The following is a 16,220-nucleotide window of genomic DNA, read 5'->3' as shown; positions in this document are numbered from 1 at the left end:
GCTCTGTCGCGGTGCAACTCGTGTGAGGGCATGGCGTGCTGCTCGTCTGTGCAGTGTGCAGTGTACTGTACAGTGAAATAGCTCTATCTCGGTGCAACTCGTGTGAGGGCATGGCGTGCTGCTCGTCTGTACAGTGTACAGTACAGTCAAATAGCTCTATCTCGGTGCAACTCGTGTGAGGACATGGCGTGTTGCTCATTTGTATAGTGTACTGTGTACTGTACAGTGAAATAGCTCTATCTCGGTGCAACTCGTTTGAGTCTCCTCCTGGGACATTCTGTATACTGTCGGATGGTAGAATGACGAATAAGGAATTCGGAAGGTTTTGGAAGCACGGTATTGTTGCCTAATTGAGATAATTTCACAAAATTTTCCTGGAAGGAGGGACTGAGGAACTTCATGGAAAATCTCAGTCGCGATAGCCATGTCGCTGTAAAGATTCGAACCGAGAATGTCTCGAATACAATTTAGAATCTTTACCAGTTTGCTCGATCATGTTTGATATTTGTGCTTAGTGCTATGCTGAAGGAGAATGATTGCCATCAGAAACAGACGTCTCGGTCGAAAGGGGGTGGTGTCCTTGCTTCACACTCGGGAGATACTTTGCTATTTGACCGTCATCCTGTACAAGAATTTTCCTGATTTTCTTCAGGCTCCCCAACAGATGCGGAGATAATACTTCAAATAAGCCATTGCCGCTTCCTTGCATAGCTTTTCCAGTTTCTTAGCCAGTCATTCTGTCTTTATGTAATGAATAACTGTACGTATATAAACTAATCATTATACAAGAGAATTAATTAAAAATGAATTGAAATAAGTAACTGAATAAAGCTATCCCTGTAACAGGCTGTGGAGGCCCATAACTTTGTGAGGCGTCGAGGTTCCAACATTTTCTAGACAATCGGCTAGCAGATGACAGTGAGGTCGTCAGTCTTATGTGCCTGTCGGCCGCCCTTTACCCCCAGGAAGATTCATGGTGCTCAATTCTGTTAGAGGCTGAGTCGACCCCAGGGCCATAGTGCGGCTGGAAGGATTGAGTTAACTGAAAAATCCAATGACGTCATGGGGAATCGGATCTGTGGCGTTCCAGCATGTAGCGTAGTGTCTCAACCAACTACGCTACTGCGTGCCAAACACAGCTAAGCACATAAACGAAAACAAAATACAAACTCCGTGGCTTCTAGTCCGCAAGCGAACTATACCGACCGAGCGACAGCCGCTTGTCGGCGAAGTTAGTGCCAACTTTAGCGGATTGAGGGTGTCGCGTGGTCAGTGCAACGGATGGCCGTTAATCTCGGTTTTCTAGACCGGAGCCGCTATTTCCGTGAAATAGCTCCTCAATTATCCTCACGAGGCTAAGTGGACCCCGTTCCAGATCCACTATTTCTCAGAAAAACTTGTAGCGCCGGGAATCGAACTCGGGACATCTGGATCTGTAGCGAGGAACTCTGACCACTAGATCACAGAGGCGGCCCAACTAAGCACACAAATAAGTAAATAAACAGAATAATTTGTTATAAATAAATAAGTACATAAAATAATACATGAATAGAGGAGTAAATAAATAAATACGTAAATATATTAATAGATAGTTAAACAAGATCTGTGACGAACTAATCGACAGCTTTCCTTTGAAATGACACGGACTGCATAGAAAACAAAAATGATTGGGGGATGCACAGACACGCAGTCAATAAGATAACCTGACAAGGTTCATAACAAAAACTAAGGGGTCACACGGAGAGAGAGAGTCAGGAAGGTGCTGTCGTAGATCCCGTTTTATTTTGCCAGAATATGGCAAATAGTCTAAAAAGTAAACAAGAGAACAATTAATTGGTTAAACGGATGACTTAATAAATAGCAAGTGAATGGAAGTGTCGTCACAAAGGCATTAACTCACGTGTTCCATGGCATTTGTTGTAACAGCGCATGTGACACTCGCTGAGGAAGCTTCGGCGGTTGTTAGTGGCGTACTGTGATGTAAACGTTGCGCAGATTGGTCTGATGATGATGCACTGTGGGCAAGAGTCGCAACTGACGGCTCCCAGAACCGGCGACATCATAGTCAGTCCTAGACCGTGAAGAATAACAAGACTTGAAACATATTTCAGACACGTTTTGGGGAACGTTTTACGCACAGTGTTCCAGAAGTTCCTTAATATAGTTATTGTTGAAATTAAAACCTTCTGGGAATTAAGGGTAATTATGACAATTTAGATGTCCATAACACCGTCATATACGTTCAGAATAAATGGAAGAAATTTCGTGTTTGTGTGGAGGCCTATAGATTTTGGGAGAATATAAACTTAACTGTAACACTTGCAGCTAAGAAGGGAACACACATCACAAGACACGGTTTACACAGAAAATAAGAAAAACGACCCCATAGTGAATGAACCACACGCAAGTTTTAATTAAGACACATAAGATGAATAATCTTAACAAGTTTTAGTGAGTGTAAATTTATTATAGTTGACATATACGCACTTTTTAAATCCTTCTTAAATGGTGTTGTGAAGACACATGAGGGCAAACAATGCAATAGAGTAGCGTAATTAGGGCACCTGATGATGGCACTATGTTGCCAAAACTTGTCGTGAAGTAACAGGTGAAATTGAGTGCACTACAAGACGGCCACTGTATACATATCATGGATGAAAATCAGTGCAACAGGACGCTAAAATACAACATTACTGTAACAAGTACAGTCATTTGTATGCAATAGGCGAATCAACAAAGGCCGTTTGAGGTAACGGACCCTTAAACACGCCTACAACAATAGAGGAACTGTTAAAAGACAGTTAAAAGACTGTTAAAAGACGAGGACCTAGGCCAGCTGAGTTAATGATTGAGATAGAGAGCTGAGGGTTGGCAGTCGAGAGTTGTGCTCTGCACATAAGCTGATAAGCAATGGCACTCTAGTCGAGTTGATAGTTGGCAGTTTTCGGATGTCAGTCTGAGAAAACTGACAAGAGTTCTGCACGGGAGGCTGTGACAAGAAGACCTGAGCGCGGGACGCTGAAGAATCTCCACTGTTAGAAGCCATTGCCAGCGAACGGCTGGTTAAGACGCAGCAGGCTCGAAGGAGGCTTAGCTGATGCTGTAGTCAACTGTAATTTGTGGAGATTAGTGATAGGGCTGTAATTAGTTGTAGTTCCGAGTGGTGTGTATAAGTGGTCAGTAAATCCATTCACCAAAACATACCGCGTCTATAAGTCACACACACATAAATCGGACTGTATCCTCATATTTCATGACCCATCGGCCTAGAAGGGCTGCGCGGGAAGCTGAAGAATCTCCACTGTTAGAAGCCATTGCCAGCGAACGGCTGGTTAAGACGCAGCAGGCTGGAAGGAGGCTTAACGGATGCTGTAGTCAACTGTAATTTGTGGAGATTAGTGATAGGGCTATAATTAGTTGTAGTTCTGAGTGGTGTGTATAAGTGGTCAGTAAATCCATTCACCAAAACATACCGCGTCTGTAAGTCACACACACATAAATCGGACTTTATCCTCATATGTCATGACCCATCGGCCTAGAAGGGCTGCTATAGAAGTGGAAGGCGTCTGTGTGTGCTGAGAGAACATGCAGTTTTGAAGTTAATATGAACATATTCGATATTTCGCTTTATAAATTCGTGAAATAATAAACAGATTGCAAGCTACACAGGCATCATTCTAAGAAACTTGGAGCCATGATGACTTCGAAGGTTTCTGTCTGTTCTTCGCTTACAGCATGTACCCATGGCGAAAGTCTGTCTAAAATATGTATGGGGTTAGGTAGTACCTTGAAACGCCACTTTACCAAATAAAAGTGTGTGTTTGTTCAATGAGAACTCAGATATTGTGTGATTTTTGTTCCATCGTACAATGAAAGCGGAATTTGGTAATTTTGTAATGAAGGAATAGTTACCCACGTCACTGTCTCGTGATAACGTAGCCTCAAAGATGTTTCCGACGCTGTATAAGATCTATGAAGCACGCAATTCTTTTACTTCTCATGTACGTAAAATATACAAGCCAAAATTTTAATCGTGAAAAACAAAATGGATTTCTAGATTTTGACGGATTTACATTTTTGCAGTTACCTTTAACTACGGTAGCGTAGTTGGTTGGGGCACGACGCTACAAACCGGAATGTCGCAGGTTCGATTCCCCATGAGGTCATTGGATTTTTCAGTTGACCTAATCCTTCCAGTCGCACTATGACGTTGGGGTCGACTCAGCCTCTGACAGAAATGAGTACCTGGAATCTTACTGGGGGGTAAAATGCTGCCGGCAGGAGCGTAAGGCTGACAACCTCACCGCCATCTCTGAGTCGATTGTCTAGAGAAAATGTGGGAGTCTCGACGCCTCACAAACCTATGGGCCTCCACTGCCAGTTACAGGGGATAGCTGATTTTACACTTAATTACTGAAAAATGGGGTTTAGTATGCCGACTGCATGTGCGTATTTATGTAGGAGCGGAATGGATGAATGCACAGTTGGTTAGTTTGGTGCGTGGTTGGACGGATATGCGCCTCGCCAGCGCCCTAACGGTTGGACGGATATGCGCCTCGCCAGCGCCCTAACGGTTGGACGGATATGCGCCTCGCCAGCGCCCTAACGGTTGGACGGATATGCGCCTCGCCAGCGCCCTAACGGTTGGACGGATATGCGCCTCGCCAGCGCCCTAACGGTTGGACGGATATGCGCCTCGCCAGCGCCCTAACGGTTGGACGGATATGCGCCTCGCCAGCGCCCTAACGGTTGGACGGATATGCGCCTCGCCAGCGCCCTAACGGTTGGACGGATATGCGCCTCGCCAGCGCCCTAACGGTTGGACGGATATGCGCCTCGCCAGCGCCCTAACGGTTGGACGGATATGCGCCTCGCCAGCGCCCTAACGGTTGGACGGATATGCGCCTCGCCAGCGCCCTAACGGTTGGACGGATATGCGCCTCGCCAGCGCCCTAACGGTTGGACGGATATGCGCCTCGCCAGCGCCCTAACGGTTGGACGGATATGCGCCTCGCCAGCGCCCTAACGGTTGGACGGATATGCGCCTCGCCAGCGCCATAACGGTTGGGCGGATTCTGTTCATATTCGGTATTCAAGAGGTTCTCCGTCCCGGGTAGGGGCACGGCGAGTCTGAAATTTTCGGTTCCAAAAATAGGTCCCGTTCAGATGTGTCTCAAAACAATAATGGTGATGTTCTTGAAAACAACCCAAATGATTTTGATTAAATTTCAGTAGCTTGTAGAAACCACATCCTTAAATAGCGCCGATCACGGTGGCCGCGCGGTCTAAGGCATGAACAGTCTTCGCCCGCTCAAACACTGGAATAGTGGGTTCCAATTACACTCGAGACACGGATGTCTGTGTGCATTTATTCTGTGTTTGTGCTGTTCTGTGTGTATCTAGCGGCCTTGCGACGGTCTGATTTCCCGTCCAAGGAGTCCTGTTATGTATAGGATTACGAAATTGAAAAAAACGGTCAGGGCCAAACAAAGGGCTGTAGACCAATCATGAATGAATGAATGAATGAATGAATGAATGAATATCCTTGAATAACCCTGCCTAGACTGTACTGTCCGATAAGTAATATAGCGCGCAGCTAGGGACCAAAGGTGAAATTTCGGTTTTCTCGAAACCGGCTTTACCGCTCTGACAAATTTCGTTGTTGTTGGATGCTCACTGTGATCTAGTGGTCAGAGTTCCTGGCTACATATCCAAAGGTCCGGGTTCAACTCTTGGCGTTACCAGATTCTCTGAGAATTAGTGGGTCTGGAATGGGGTTCACACAGCCTCGTGAGGATAACTATTTCAAGGAAATAGAGGCTGCCGTCTAGAAAACCGATACTAACGGCCGTGAGGATTCGTTGCGCTGACCACACGATACCCTCTATTCGCTAAAGTTGGCACTATCTTCGCCGACAAGTGGCGGTCACTCTGTTGGTATAGTTCGCTTGCGGACTAAAGCCACCGAATTTGTTCCGTTTGGGTGCTCATTAACCAATAATGGTTTACCAAGCGACATTTGATGTCGCTTTCAAGGTTACGTAGTCAAGGTCAGTCGCGTATGACAGTGGTTCTCAACCTTTGTCAGAACGCAGCCCGGTAAATTCTTTTTTCTATAAGACGAGGGTCCGGTATAATTGATGTCGGAGCCTGGTACAGGGCCGCGGCCCGGCGGTTGAGAAACACTGCTGTATAAGAATGTATGCGCAATATCTGTGGAAAGGTTTTTAAGTTGTTTATCGATATATACAAGTAAACAGAATTATCTGAAGATTGCATCAGTTAGACTCAGATAGGCCTGTTTCATAAGAGCGTAATTTGAAATCAACATTTTTATGACGCATTGAGGCCCAATTTTACGGGCAACAACACTTAGTCCGATCTACGATTTGGATTACATGATTTTCCTGAAGGTAAAATACACTATTACTCTTGTTGCAGGCTCATTGTTTCTCGTACATTTATGACAAAATAGGTTTCTAAAAAAATTAACAGGCATTTTCCTATGTAACTTATCAATTTTTAATACAAAATCTCTTTACCTAAGTTTTATGTTTTTAAGTATTCTATGGATAATACTGGAAATTTCGTAATTTGTCCAGTGTTTTACTGAAGCTGCTACTGAAAACTTTCTCTTTCTATTGCCCATTTTCATCCTGAGTTGCCTTTTAGGAGCTGCAGAATGTGAAGTATTTTATAAAGACTTATTCCGAATTTTGAAACCATGACACTTTACCTGTATGTGGACAGTAACTTTATAACAGTAGTACTAACCTTCAAGGGAACCGGGCTACCGTAGTCGGTATAGCGACTGGCTACGGGCTGGATAACTGAGGGGCCGGAGCTCGAGTCCCGGTAGGGGCAAGAATTTTCATTCCTTCATGTCATCCAGACCGGTTCTGGGGCCCACCCAGCCTCCTATCCAATGAGTACCGAGGGATCTTTCCTCATGGGTAAAGCGGCCGGGGCGTGAAGCTGACAAGTCACCTCCAACTAGTGCCGAGGTCAAGAAAATATGTATCTATACTCGTATATCCATTCCCCCCCATACGCCTTCATGCCGTAGCGCTTAATTATTTAAGCACAGGGACAATTTTATCTTTTTTTTTTACATTACTAAACTTCAAATCTTATTCTGTTTTCTAATTCATTATTCAGCAGTCATCTTACCATTCGAAACTGTAACGTGAACTTATAACGGAATGGATAAATGAAGCAGCAGACAAAATCAGCAGGATATGTCTATAGAACTTTGTACGATACGTACCGATAATACCGATGAGGATACAGCTCTTCACATTTGCCATGATGCCGTGTTGTTCGGTTATCTCGTCGTGGGCTTCGCTGTTCATACACGTATGTGGTTTCTCCTGCAACTTCCTTTCTCTTATATTCCGCTGCTTTGACACGTGACTTCCCGAGTACTGAGTTACTTAAGGAGGAGCGGGAAACCACATGACCTACTTGAACAACGTAAAATGACTGCTCTTGCTTCTGCTGACACCGGGGGAATAACTGTCGTTAACACCTGTACAGGTATGAGCAGTTTGTGTTATTGCCAGTGGTCGTGACTGTGTAGCTGCTAGTAGAGTCAATACGATAAAGCAGGAGGAATTCAGTTATTCTGCCTTTGGATGTGAGCTGTGTTTGGAGTCTTCGTTCTAATAACAGTACGTCAACATCGCGGGCTGGCGTATATGAAACGATATTGGTTTATATTCGGGAGGTCATCGGTTCGAATCTCGGGCGGGGTAACAATAATTCTGACTGAGGTTTTCTCTGGATTTTAATCAGTTCTTTCAGGCAGATTCTGGTATAAGATGTCGATTAGGCCATAAACGCCTCCTTCCAAATCCTATATTCTCATTATTCAACAATTATGCTGCTACTGACACTAACAAAAAAATCTCGGTGGTTTTAGTCCGCAAGCGAACTATACCGACTGAGCGACCACCGCTTGTCGGCGGTTAGTGCCAACTTTAGCGGATAGAGGATGTCGCGTGGTCAGCACAACGAATCCCCACGGCCTTTAATTTCGGTTTTCTAGACCGGAGCCGCTATTTCCTTGAAATAGTTTCTCAATTACCCTCACTAGGCTGAATGGACCCCGTTCCAGACTCACTACTTCTCGGAAAATCTGGTAGCGTCGGGAATCGAACCCGGACCTCTGGATCCGTAGCCAGGAGCTCTGACCAGTGGGCCACAGAGGCGGTACTGACACTGAGAGTGCGATAAAATAATCCACATGTAAAATTAAGATACATGCTTCACTCTGTATAGGGACCATGGTATGAAGATGTATGAGGAGACGGACGACAAATTCTAAGCATTATTGGCCTGGGCAGTAGATAGAGACTGGGCCTCCAGCCTCATGTATAGAGTGGCTGAGTGGACTCCAGGAAGAGACTAGAAGTGGTGACTAAGGGGGAAAACGCTGCTCTTTCCTATATTCAGACACCAGGACCCCAGCACTTCCTCTTCGTGCTCTGGTATGTCCCAGGTTCATACCTAGACCTCGGTGATTGGCTATTCCACGTGAGTTTTTCGTGATTTTCTTCAGTACATCCAGATAAATGGCAGGATATTATCTGGATATTACCTCACAATAGGCCACAGCCACATTCTTACGCAGTCCTTTCAGTTCCTTATTCAACAATCATCCTATGATTTGAGCCTGAGTTATTTAATTGTTCAAAGAGTCATTAAATACGTGTAATCATATAATAACAATAATACATAATGGGTAAAGCAGGGGAACATGGTAGCGTAGTTGATTGAGGAGTTATACTACAAGCCGGAAGGTCGCGGGTTCGAGTCCCGATGAGAATTTTCAATTGACCTAATCCTTCCAGCTGCAATATGGCCCTGGAGTCGACTCAGCCTATAACATAAATGAGTACCAGGAATCTTCCTGGGAGTAAAGGGTGGCCGGCGCATAAGGCTGAGAACCTCACCGCCATCTGTGAGGCGATTGTCTAGAAAATGTGGGAGCCTCGGCTTCTGAAAACCCTATGGACCTCCACGGCTTGTAATAGAGGTATCTTTAAGCAAGGGGTGAAACACCAGTCTAGGTAACAGATGTTCGTTTTTCCAGGAGTGGTAGAAATAATTTGCTCTGTAAGTACTTAATGGCTGGGTCTGAAGCCTATATGAAACGGCCGTATTTGTAGAAGGGTCGTGTTTCCGTCTATCATAAAATGTAATCTGCAAACGGGATAGCCTCGGATCGACAGCTGTTGCGGGACCACGTGTTGGGAAATTGTGTTTAGGAAACATGGGGTATGACAGCCACTTATTCAAAGAGAAAAACTGAATATTCTAAGTATGATACGTAATTTAATGTAAATCTAGCCTCTGTGTTACATTGCATTATTACATTACAACTTCCACTTTACATTATTCGTATCAAAAAGAGCCTCGCATTGTTTACATTTACAGTTGTATAGTGTTGGCATAGCAACCAACAACAGACGCCGTACCACTGGTCTGCTACAGCATTTCAGATTAAGAACATCTTGCTGCAAACCTACTGGAAAGCGAGATTTGTTGTCAATGATTATCTGAAACGTTTCTCACAGAGTGTATAAAAATCAGGCATATTATAAAGTGGCTGTGACGCTGAATTAATATGTACAGAATGGGGCGCAGAAACTTCCTTTTTTGAAGGCGAATAAAAGAAAAATTATTGTTGATAGACAAAATTTATGTTTAGCCAATGAAAGAACATACTTTAAAGTTTTAAATCATGTAGTTTTAAACAAAATATCTTGAAGGTGGTGGCCACCGTTCTCTATGCACTGATGCAACCGTTTTCTGAAGTTCCCCTCTGCACGTTCCAACATGTGCACCGGAATTTGGGCTACTTTCTGCCGAATAACATTCTTCCGCTGAAGCAGGTTTGTAGGGCTATGTTTAAAAACCTCTGCCTTGAGGTATCCCCATAAAAAATCACAGGGCGTTAGATCAGGTGAGTGCGCTGCCCACGGGATGTCACCTCGAAGCGAGATGAGCCGTCCAGGGAATTTTGCCCTCAAAACTGTCATCGAAGCTCGGGCTGTGTGGGCCGTGGCACCATCCTGTTGGAACCAGACATTTCCTAGATGCATTTCTTCAAGAGCTGGTTCGAAAAATATCTTAAAATCGACTGTCGAACTGCCTCCACATTTTCTGGCGTCGTAACGGTCCGTTGTCATCCTGATGATTTTTTCACCACACTCCCAGTTGCCCTAAAGTTCTCTACCCATAAAACAATCGATTTCCGGTCGGGAACCGGACCTCTGGGCTTAATTCCGAGGTGAGTACGGAACGCACGCTGCACCGCCACGTAGGAATGGTTGTTCGAAAAATAGGCTTCGACAGCAAACGCACGCTGCTCACTTGTCCACCTCATGTTTCCTACTGAGGGGTATTAGACAGAAACTTCCGCGACTGCTGCGTTCGCCGAGCTTATCCCCACTTTTCTGCGACCTCCCCTCCCTTCACAATGCGTCTTCACAAAAAGGAAGTTTCTGGGCCCCACCCTGTATTACTAGGACCTCACTTCTTGGGTTCACAATCCAGTCACAGTACTGTAGAAAGTAATTCATAGTACAAGTTTCAGAGAGCATTAGCACGAAAGGCTGCTGTTGGTAGATCCACTTTTCTTTCTTTCGTTCATTCATTAATGGCCCTACAGCCCTTTGTTGGGTCCTGGTCTCTTCTTCAGTTTCGTAATCATTTTTACACAGACGGTATGACTCCTTAGACGGGGGATCAGGCCGTCAAATGACCGCTACCTACAAACAGGGCAACAAAAACACAGACTAAACGTACATAAGACATCAATACTTCGAATGTGGATTCGAACCCATGATCCCAGCGTTTGAGAGAGCGAGGACAGTTCATGCTTTAGACCACACGGCCACTGTGATCGGCTGGTAGATCCACTTACCGGCGGAAATTTTAGAACCTGCAACCAAAGCCTGAGATGTGGTATATTTTGTTTGCCGCAAGTCCAGTGTTTTTTATTAATTTACGTATGGTATCATTTAATTGTAATATAATGAGTGGCAGTTTACGTAATAAATTCCAATGTTTATCTCTCGAATAATGCTAGTAAAATTATTGAATTTTTCAGTCGCCTTTATTAAGAATGCAATAAAATTTGAGGGAATAATTGGAATAGTGTAGAAAATTGGTAAGAAGAAAGAAGGCGCACACAAATTAAGCTGCCAGCTGCACAGAAGATTATTCTTACAGATCGAACATTCATATATAAATTTTAAAAAGATTTTGCGGATTTACAACAATTCTTTTTACACTTTTAATTACTTCTTTGTTTCAATTAGTAATTCACGCTTCAGTTTTTACGTCAGTAAATGTCATAAGCGTAACACGGATCTCTGCTGGATATTCCAACAGCATGAAACTCGTTAACACGATTAAGTAGAATGCCACTAAGTGAGAGAGATAGGCCGCGTCATAGCTCAAGCGGTTAGTCGCTGGCTTCCCACTGCGGCGGCCCGGGTTCGGTCCCGGGTCTGGTCAAGTAGGATTTGTGGTGGACAAAGTGGCGCTGGGGCGGGTTTTCTCTGAGTACTTCGGTTTCCCCTGCCAATCTTCATTCCATCAAATTCTCCATCATCATAATCACCCGGGACAGGTACAATAGGTCAATAAGTGGCCGCCTTGCCGAGTGGACCCAGTTGGACTCCACCCCCACTAAGCGAATTTGAAAAAAAAAAAAAAGGGAGAGAGATGCAAAGCAAGCTTTTAAAACAAAATCCCATTTTCTAAATCACATATGGCTCTGCTTCGTGTTGATTTATGTCCTTTTTCTCCGTAGTTAAATGAAGTACCATTGTTTGACTCACCCACTGTATTCGTCATAACACATTTTGCTTATACCTGAATGTTCACATATAATTTACAAAATAATTATGGCCATTTTCCAGAAATCTCTACTGACTGGCCAAATGTGAAAGTAAAATAGAGTAATAACATTGTGAAAAGATGTAGCACAAATAATGTTAGCCGAACAAACGTTTTCTTTTATGTAGATATGGAGTGCCACATTTGGAATATGATTTTTCTGTTAAAATTTAAAGTACAGTGGTAACTATATGTACCAGGCCCGCGCCATAGCTCAAGCGGTTAGTCACTGGCTTCCCACCGCGGCGGCCCGTGTTCGATCCCGGGTCTGGTCAAGTGGGATTTGTGGTGGACAAAGTGGTGCTGGGGCAGGTTTTCTCCGAGTACTTCGGTTTCCCCTGCCAATCCTCATTCCACCAATTGATCCTCAATCACCCTCTCCTATCATCTGGGGCTGGTACAATAGGCCAGAAGTGGCCGCAGTGTATTTTGCCCATAAGTTATGTGTTTCACATGATTCTCGAAAAAGAAAACAGCCTTTATTTTCCCAAACAACTTCAAGCCGCTGGTCTCTAAACTCAGTGTTTCCTTTGAGGTACGAACTGGATTCCTTGAATATCGTTTAGAAGAGTTTTATACTTCAAAAGTTTGAATAAGAATAATGTTAGAGCAGCTGTTATATTATCAGGAATTCATGACTTTGTTGAAAATCGTGAATTTAAATATTTATACAAGATATAAACACAGGTCCGACAGGGTGTCTGAAAATGTTTCTCGTCGTTCCATTTTGAAGCTTCTATTTAACTGAATAAGAAGCGAAAGATGAAATTCGCCCTATGCATAATTAAACGGTACACCATAAAGGCACTTGATGGAGGTTGTCATTCACCTCCACGTCACAGCCTCTGTAATCTTGGGGAAACAGCCCCATGTACATATATCATAGGAGACTGGGTAGATCCCATATGATGTCCGAAAAGATCTGTCCCTATCGGGCATCGAACACCAACTCCCTGCTTTCCATCCCATACTGTAATCACTATATCGTCTAAGATTTCCGGGCTTCCTGGGATGACGTAATTGAATTGAACATGAACATTTAATACTTGAAGCGTATACAGGCAATGAGAATATAAACAGCTTATTTTACTTACATTAACCATGGTTTCTCCTCGAAATTTCGAAATTATGGCCCCCCGAGTAAAAATAATTATTCACCATTGATCGACAGGAATGTTGGAATGTCACATCTATGCTCTGTAGAAACCCGGATTTTTATACACACTGTCGGATGGATTTAGGTTCAGTGAAATACAATTTATATACAAGAAACATAGTACAGAGTATTCAAAATAAACATTTTGGTTGCAGTCCTGTGGGCTATGAAACAGTATGGTACGATGTCATAACCCAAAAGATCACAATGGAAATATTCACCTCCACAAAAGCATCAATTCCTCACAATAAATAGTTCGTATACACCACCACAAACATGCAGAATTCCTTTCAGTATTTCTCAGAGGTGTAGTGTTGTTCTGTGTGACACTCTTACACTGACAAAGTAGCGTCCCTGTCGGCTGTTCCGCTATCTTCTCTCCAGAGAAGGACAAAAAGAGTATTGTACAGATTTTTCTCGGATGTGACGCCGTTTGGTTCACTTGAAGTCCACAGATGCTTCGGAGGAAAGCACTGCCTCCTTCTCCAGGGTGTATAGCACATGCTACACAAGCAACGAGCGAGAAACTTGTTGACTGTTGCTTCTGTAATTAATATCTTCATCCCAGAACTTGAAGGCGGTATTTTCATCTTAAATGTAGGTGGAATTCTACCGAACCGCACCGAGTCACGTCGTAGAAGATAAGTAACACTTTACAGTCAAGGCCGTGAGAACCCCAAATCCAACACGTCAATTTAAGTTAGATTAAAAATTTAAGTAATTGAAAAGTTCTTACAAATGCCAATTTGTTATTTCAATTATCAACATAACCTCATTTGTGAACAAGGAACAAAACATTTATATGATTCTTAAATCATCATGCCTTGTATTTGGCACATTTCATTTAAATGTGGTATTTGCTGAATTGTTACTTTGTTCATAAATAATTCATTTGGAAACTTATCTTCCTCGAAGAACGAGAGTGGTTTCTGTATACCGTCTCGGAAGCTTAATTTTCACAATAATTAGTGCAACACACGTTTAGAATTCAACGGGAAGTCTCATAATTTGTTATACAAGCTGTTTTTACAAAATAACTTCCCTGTTTTCTCATATATTTCTTTACATCCCTGCATTTTATCGAACGATACGTCGAGGCCTACGTTTAACGTCATTTTCCACAAATAACACGCACAAATAGCTAATCATAAAGCATCTTCTATGTGTGGTGCACTACTCTCCACATGCCCATAAAAACATATAATCAGTACTCGCAGAATAGAGACGATGAATTAAAATAAGGACTGCTCGCTCATTAGCGTTCATGCAGTGTGTTCACGCTCCATAATTCGTTACTACGACGATGCGAAATTGCGTAATTTCAGAGTTTCTACTTATTTATATTGTGACATGACGCCTGAAAGCTGGAATAGTGGAGCCAGACCGGACGTCCATTGCTAGTCACACGTTCCCACAGCAATAAACCGACTCGGAATAGTCCATTACTAGGCAACGATTCGGTAAGCACGTTACCGCAACAACAGACAGGCAACAGACATTTTCCATGGTTACCTATAGACTACGTAAGGAACCACGCAGAGAACAACGATTCATCCTTAAGACAGTCGTCGTTCCAGGCAGTCGCAGCAGAAGAAGTGAAGTCACAATGGAAGAAAAAACACTCGTAGTCCAGTGAGGAACGGAGCGAGTCATATGCAGTCATTGATTGTGAGCTGTCATAAAAAACTCCGTGGCCTGTAGTCCGCAAGCGAACTATACCGACCAAGCGACCGCCGCTTGTCGGCGAAGTTAGTTCCAACTTTTTCGGATACAGAGTGTCACGTGGTCAGCGCAACGGATCCCCACGGCCGTTAATCTCGGTTTTCTAGACCGAGGCTGCTATTTCCTTGAAATAGCTCCTCATTTATCCTCACGAGGTTGAGTGTCCCCCGTTCCAGACCCACTACATATCAGAAAATCTGGTGGCGCTGGGAATCGAACCCGGGACCTCTGGATCTGTAGCGAGGAACTCTGACCACTAGACCACGGAGGCTGCCTGTGAGCTGTCATAACCGACTGTAATTGAAATATAAGTGGCAGTAAATCCAATCCAAAACCCGTTATTATTGGTCATTAAACCCCTCATACGTGGCAATATAATAAATATATAACTATATAGAGGGAGGATGTAATTATTTCCATAATAATTTTCGAACACACGAGTGTCGTTAAGTAGAGTCTGCGCAGAAAAGAAGTCAGACGAATAGCCAGTTCACCTGTTGATGGTCATGTGACCAAAATACAGTTTTGAAAATAATTATATTATTGTAAAAAATAAAGTTTGTCCAAAGGTATAGAGAAATTCTTTGTAAAAAATATTCGTACAGAATGTAAGTTTATAAAAATATTGGTCGACGGAAACAGAAAATGTTTTAAGAGCGTCATGTCAGTACATAATTATCAATGGATCAAAATTTTTATTAAAACGCGGAAGATGAATTTTTTAATAAATTTATGTATAAGGGGCAGTCAAATGAAAACGGGTCACCACGCATAACTCACACGGCGCACAAGTTGGTAACACTAGAACTTTCTTACGGTACGAACATCTGGTGGGGACTCGGGAAAGCACAGTGACAACGTGCCCTTGCACACTAGTCGTTTGTTATTGTGCTGGAAGTAAGGTTAGTGCTACGTTTGGTCGTCCAACATCAGTAATGCAGGCGGGTAAAGAAGAACAGCGAAGCGAAGCTTTTTGACTGCTGAAGGAGTAGGAGGACGAGAAATTCATCGTCGCATGTCTGTTGTTTACGGCGAACACAGCATGTCACGTTCGCGTGTGCTGGCGTGGCATAAGAGATTCCGAGAGGGACGTGTGTCACTATAAGATGATGCTCGCCCAGGACAGGCTCATCGTGTCATCACTCCTGATGTTATTGCTGCATTGGATGGTTATATTCGGGCAAACCGACGGATCACTGTGGAAGAAATTAGTCTTTTGATGCGAATAAGTGACCATTGTGACAAGACACCTCCTGTACCGCAAAATCTGCCCACAGTGGGATCCACATCAACTCACGGAGGAACAGAAGACTCAGAGAATGGCTGCAACTGGAAACACGCGAATTCTCCCCCACAGAAGAAATCCAAAGCCCTACACACAAGTTCCGGTAAAGTGATGATGACATTCTTCTTCGACTGCAAGGGCCCTCTG

General features: G+C 43.6%; 1 long non-coding RNA gene across 1 annotated transcript in view; it reads right to left on the bottom strand.

The window, feature by feature from the left end:
- LOC111873721 overlaps positions 1-7,373 on the bottom strand; it is a 9,217-nt gene extending 1,844 nt beyond the window's left edge. Inside the window, exons 1-2 of the long non-coding RNA XR_002844419.2 lie at positions 7,268-7,373; positions 1,901-2,071 (exon numbers count right to left, since the gene is read on the bottom strand). This is a non-coding gene — a long non-coding RNA (uncharacterized LOC111873721). The remainder of the gene's footprint in view (positions 1-1,900; positions 2,072-7,267) is intronic.
- Between the last annotated feature and the right edge of the window lie 8,847 nt (positions 7,374-16,220).

This window comes from Cryptotermes secundus, unplaced genomic scaffold (genome assembly GCF_002891405.2).
Source record: "Cryptotermes secundus unplaced genomic scaffold, Csec_1.0 scaffold31, whole genome shotgun sequence".
Taxonomy (NCBI): domain Eukaryota; kingdom Metazoa; phylum Arthropoda; class Insecta; order Blattodea; family Kalotermitidae; genus Cryptotermes; species Cryptotermes secundus.
This window is presented reverse-complemented; position numbering and strand designations above follow the sequence as displayed.